Source organism: Haliotis rubra, unplaced genomic scaffold (assembly GCF_003918875.1).
Source record: "Haliotis rubra isolate DU_JTF1 unplaced genomic scaffold, ASM391887v1 Scf77, whole genome shotgun sequence".
Classification (NCBI taxonomy): domain Eukaryota; kingdom Metazoa; phylum Mollusca; class Gastropoda; order Lepetellida; family Haliotidae; genus Haliotis; species Haliotis rubra.
Window position 1 is genome coordinate 702,293 of NW_025767490.1, and position 6,243 is coordinate 708,535.

General features: G+C 37.9%; 1 long non-coding RNA gene across 1 annotated transcript; it reads right to left on the minus strand.

The window, feature by feature from the left end:
• Positions 1–268: 268 nt before the first annotated feature.
• Positions 269–1,965, minus strand: LOC124260613. Its single transcript, XR_006894134.1, has 2 exons — positions 963–1,965; positions 269–814 (listed from the first exon to the last, which is right to left on the minus strand). It is a non-coding gene; the product is annotated as an uncharacterized LOC124260613 (long non-coding RNA).
• Positions 1,966–6,243: the final 4,278 nt, after the last annotated feature.

Here is a 6,243-nt window from a genome sequence, read left to right on the forward strand (position 1 = left end):
GGAAATTGATGTCAATGTGGTTATTTGTGAAAAACAACATTAAAAAAGGACAATTACGTGTAGATGAGCATTTACAACTTGTAGGAAACAAAAATAATGTGCTGCAAAACTCAAACATTGTCAACTTGATTCGTTTTTTTATCCTGTCACCGCGAAGTAGGCGTTCACCAGTGGGCTATAAACAGTTTCTTAAACTATTAAAGCGTTTACATTTGCCCAAACATTTCATGAAACGTATTGGAAGAAAAAAAGAAAGACAAAACACAGATACATAGAAATGTTTTATTTGTTAAACGTAAAGCAGCCAAAGGTGTTCCTGGGTTCAGGTCATCAGGAACACTAGAATCGTTTTATTGAAACCACACACTCTATGTATAGTTTGTGACAATAAACAATGTGAGCACAATTGTGATTGTTACGTTTGTTCTCCTTGTGGTCTTGAAGTAGTCACACATAGTGTTCACTTTGTAGTCTTGAAGCAGTCACACATAGTGTTCACTTTGTAGTCTTGAAGTAGCCTCTCATAGTGTTCATGTTTTGCTCTTGCAGTGAAACATAGGATACATTCAGCCAGAGCAAGTTTGACTTCTGGTAGTCATTATGATGAATCTTCCGACAAGTGCAGGCATGAGCTGTGTTCAGTTTTGCCTTCCTGACCACACATTTGCCAGTAGGGTTCAGGAACCTATGATACGTATATTTTAATTTGGTACCACAGTAGACGCAGGTAAAGAGACCCGATCGGTCTTCACCATTTGCGTCAACAGGTAGAAAACCATCGCAGCTTGTACACATGTAGGCTGGTTTGCTCATCCTGTAAAATAAATAGAAAATAAATAAATCAAACACGTCTAGTATTATAAAATACAAACATAATGACATGACTATACATTCTAAATTTCAATACGATTCTAAATTTCAATTAAAAAAAAAAAAAATTTCATAATAATCATATAGCTTACCTGTTTGGACTTGTAAAATTCCATATTTCGTGCAGATGTTGTAACTATTCAGTTGATGAATAACCATAAGGTACACTATGAATGCCATCCTCTAGCACATAACGCTTGTTGTCTATAGAGGTCAAAGCCACTTTGTTTTGAAGATTTTCTTGCAGATGTTGTAACTATTCAGTTGATGAATAACCATAAGGTACACTATGAATGCCATCCTCTAGTACATAACGCTTGTTGTCTATGGAGGTCAGAGCCACTTTGTTTTGTTTCTGTGTGTACAAGACGTTATTGAAAGAGCGAATGAGATGAAAAGAACATGACACAGCTGTTTTGTCAAAAAGACACTCTTTAAACATCTTATGTCTGAGAAATTTCTTGATCACTGTTTTTTTAATACCTTTGGCTGTCTTTTTCTCAATAAGTTCCTTATCCGTTTTCATCAAGAAGGAATACATTTTACTTTTTAGTCCACAGAATTCAAGTATGATGTTTCCACCTGCTTCATCCTTCATCTTGCCTGTCACCTTCCTGTTTTGATCGGAATAGAGATCCTTTGGGTCATTGGGAGCATAATTGGAAGTGTCAAATAAATGGAGATTCTGTTTCATAAACACATAGGGGTCCAGGAGGGGTTTATGTGGAGGAGCATGGACTTGCATAAAGAGACTGTCAGTGTCCGTCATGAGCAAATCTAAATGTTCATGTCCATATTCCTTTTGCATCACATTGTAGTAAAAGTCATAAATTTCATATTTAGCCAAATCCAAAATGCTAAAACCGACAGCAATGGGTTGATCTAAATGCACACTTAAATTTTCCAATTCAACAGAAACCACGTCTTCTGAATAAATTTTAACCTGTTTGAAATTGGTTTTTGAGGCCAGTTTTTGAAGTTTGGGTCTCTGTGTCACTAAGTGTACACTTATGTGTTTGCGTTTATTCATACAGAAACGACCAAACACACAGTTGTTCATCAATTTGTAACGGTCTTTGTCACAATCATCCTTTGCATTTTGCGATTTTTCAAGTTGAGTTCCACATAGGATTTTAACCATGGACCCTGGCTAAACTTCAGCACTCTGTGTATGCGATTCAACACTAAACCATGTTTCAAATACAACTGCAAAGTTTTAAAATGAACCACATAATGTGAACGATCTTTCAAGGTACAAAAAAGTTTTCTACCGGATGATTTCTTTGGAAGTTTATCTATGAGGCGATTGTTAAAATGAGCGAAAGCTCTTTGTGTGTAGGGGATAACTCGTCAAATGGGATATCATCATGCGTTGGAGCCATAGGGAAAGCAGCATGAACTTGGTGCAAATGACTGGGATATAACAAATCCACTTCCAGAATGTACCCATACTCTCCCCCTACCTCGATGCTTGTCCAGTCTATGGTGGTGAACTCTGCAGGTTCAATGAAATGATAATTTCCTATAGGAAGCGGTTGTAACATGACAGTAGCATACAGTGAGTTCACATCAAAGTAGAGTAGAGTGGACGTGTCTTTCTCTGGAGCAAAATCACTCATATGTTCATTGTTGCTTTCTGCATATTTTTTACCAATGACAGACACGCCACCACGAATAGAATGTTCAATAAAATTGTAAGTGTCTACATCTGTGAATAGGTCCAATTTAGCCCCTGTGATTTTCATAGCAGCATCAAACAGAAACCAGGCATGGAATAGTAGTGACAAATGTCAAGTCCATAGTCAGCTAAACAACCAGTTCTAAAGGTTTCAATAACATCAGTTAACAGCAACACATCTACTGTCACATACAATCTCATGAAGTCGCTCATGGATTGGCATTGAAATGTTTGCCATAACTGATGGGCAAATCATATAGTCATCCTCACTAACACCCTGCTCAGTCAATGAACTGTAGAATGCTTCCTTTGAAGGCAAACATGTCTCGCTTAGCGTTTCCCAGGAATCCATATGTTCATAGGGAAATGGTAGTTTTCGTGTTAACAAATCTACATGCTGAGGAAATTGTTCTTTCAAATATACAAAAGAATCCGCACCTTTTTTCAACAGATTTTGTGTCAGTGCATCCAAAGAACTTTGTAAAAATTTGTAGGAATCCAAAAACACTAATCTACGGTCTACTGTGAAGGACAGAAATTGCTCAGTGGTATGAGGTATCACTGTGATCTCACGATCACCAAACTGTTGTGCTACTTCTAACAAAAGATGAGCATCATAATGTTCTAGATTGTGAAACATCACAATCACCTTTTTTCTTAGTTGAAAGTTAAGATTGCATTTGTTATGCAAGACTTGACGGAACTTCCCCGACAAGTGGTCATGATCCAATACTCTATCTGTTCCTAAGAGCTTTCCACACAACCCACAATGTTCTGTAGTAGCAATGACAATTTTATCTTGGTTAGTGAGTTGCATGGGTTTGACAGAATTAAACAGGCTCATGATGGCATCATATTCTTCCAAAATGCTGTTGATGAAATGTTCTGCTGCGTTTTCACCTATATAGGTTTGAATGGGTTTGGAATACTGTTCATCGGTACACACCACCTTGTAGGCATAGCCGCATGGGACATGACGGTTTAAACGTGAAGAATCATCATCTTCAGTCACTAACAAGCTTTCAAAATCGGCTACAATCAAAAACTTGGCTCTTTCAGTTTTGCTTTGTGATCTTAAACCGAATTCATACACTGCTTCCTCTGGTTTAGGTAAAATGACTCTTTGCGCTTTCTTAAAACAATAGTGTTTGTGAGCTTCCAACCTTTCCTGAGATGAGTAAGACCACAAGCATTTTCTACAAACAAAACACATGTTTGTGTTACCTTTTCTGTTTCTCACTAATCTGTTCAAGTTGGTAATGAGACAATAATGTGTGTTGGGTACCTTGTCTATGTCCATGGCTTCCTCATGATCCTCTAACCCCAAGACTCCCTCAAAATCATCTGGTTGACTTTCTTGTGACAATAACAATAAATCTACACACCTATTTTCCTCCACGTTCGACTCATTACTGATGTACATAGGGTACAAGGTACCATCTTCAAAACCGTACACATTGATGCTCAACTGGTTAAGCTGTTCAAAACGAGGAATGTGTTTCAATGTCATAGGAAAAGAAAACCCTTCTAAATTAAGCCTATTCAAATAGGGGAGGTAATGTGTTTCTCTTTCCTTGTTTGACGAGGGTGGGTACAATTTGGCAAGAATGGAGAGAGCAAAACATAAATCATTGTCTTTGTTTTGAATATTTAAAATACAGCGTGCATGTTTAGCCAGGGCTGGAGGAAGTGGAATGTAAGTACCACCGTTCAATGGAGCGAACTTCACCACAGTCATTTTCAAAAAGGACAATGTCAGAAACATTTAATCCTGAATGAACTCCTTCATAGTCATCTAGTGTTTGGAGCATTTGGTTGATGGCTTCCAAATATTGTTCAATCAAATCACTACCTTCCATGGCTATCTGCATGCTGCTCCTAAAGTAGGCCTCGTGATAATTTGAATGAGTATCTTCGCTTGGTTTCTCCATTTTAATGTGCAAACATAAAGCCCATTTAATTGCCTTTTTCTCACCTATTTCTGACTCAAGGGTTGAAATGACATTACTCTGTTCTCGGACTAGAAATTCTAATGCGTCAGTAGATGTTTGTCCTTCAAAATCATACTCTCTAACATCACCATGTAAAGCCTGACTAGAACATGGCTTTGAATGATCTTTGGGTTGACTAGGATGGCGGGACGAAGCGGGAGGAGCATTGGAAACAGGAGGTGAATCGGGGGGGGTGGCACTGACACTGTAGCCATTTTAGCTTTCTTAGCCCTGCCTTTACCATGTCCTATCATATCATGACCTGATTGACTTTTGTGCAGTCTTAATGCTTTTGAGGTAGGAAAGGATTGGTGACATGTTTGACAAGTGAGACCAGTAGCTCTCTTTGATGCACAGTGATGGTTTTGATAATCGGGATCATTTTGAAAATGTTGAAAACAATGCAGACATTGACGACAATAGACCACTTTTTTGCTGACAAGATTTGGCATGCTGATTCAAATTATCTTTTCGGTTGAAAGTCTTCTGACACAATGGACAAGAATATAAAGTGCCTACTCTACCACAATGTCTTTGGTGGCGTAGTAAATTATGTTTAAGGCTAAAGGTTTGGTGACAATGATCACAAACAAACACCGGGCAGGTGCTGAAATTACTCATGGCTCACTACTGTTAGGCTAAACACAATGTGTGGAACCATTGGTTATTCATCAATGACTAAGTTACACCCCTTGACGATCTGTAGAGAGAGGAAAAAATTAATAAAAAGTCTCATGCTCAGCATAACGCTCATTTATATTGGGCATAGTGTTTGTCTTACTCTTCCCATAAACGATCAAGGTAATACAGGAAGTTATAGAATTATCATTTGCAAATAATGAATAATATCGCATGCAACACGAGCTTATACTTAAAAAAGAACAGACAAAACTGATCAATAAAGTCAGTAAAAATGCTTACCGTTCTGTTGTATGCAAGAACGGATGAATCCTCGATGTGACAGAAGACAAGGCTAGGCTTTTCACGAATGTGTATGCTTGCCTGATGTCGTGTGATGTGAGTGAATGATAGGACAGTCAGATCTTTTTATAGATGAAATATTTTCGCAATATCATTGAAATTCTTTTCACTAAGTACTAGCGGTGTCTGTAAGGGATAATGAGTTCTGTAAAGTGCCATGTCATTGCAGTATCGTGAGAAACTCCTCCGAGTCGGATTTTATTTGTCTACATTTTACATAAGATTCTAAAAAAGATGGAGAGAGTCAGCACATTCCATGAATCGCAACGTGGCAGCATTGAACTGAAAAAGATGGAGTGAGTCAGCACATTCCATGGATCGTAACGTGACAGCATTGAATCGGAAAGAAATGATCAATTGGTCAGATGACTACGTCGCATGAATAGGTGCCAGGATGTCTTTTGGCACATGGGTGTGTCAGGAATGAAGGTGGTGGTGAACACCACCTGTTGATTTATTCCAATGGAAATATTGTACCAATCTAAAACTGTAATGTGAATGTGAAACCTGTCCTGAAAAGTGATGTGAAAATTGTGTTTAAAGACCGAATGTTCAGTGAAACTGGAAAGACTAACACTGGAATTAGTTTTATATAAAAAAGAAAGCATCACTGATATGAAAACGGCAGAGTGTGTATGCAAACCCGTTTTTGTTCGAATTTTAGGTAAGTTTTATTCATTTATTTGTTTTACTTTGAGTAATATGTCTTACATGCGAGGGCAA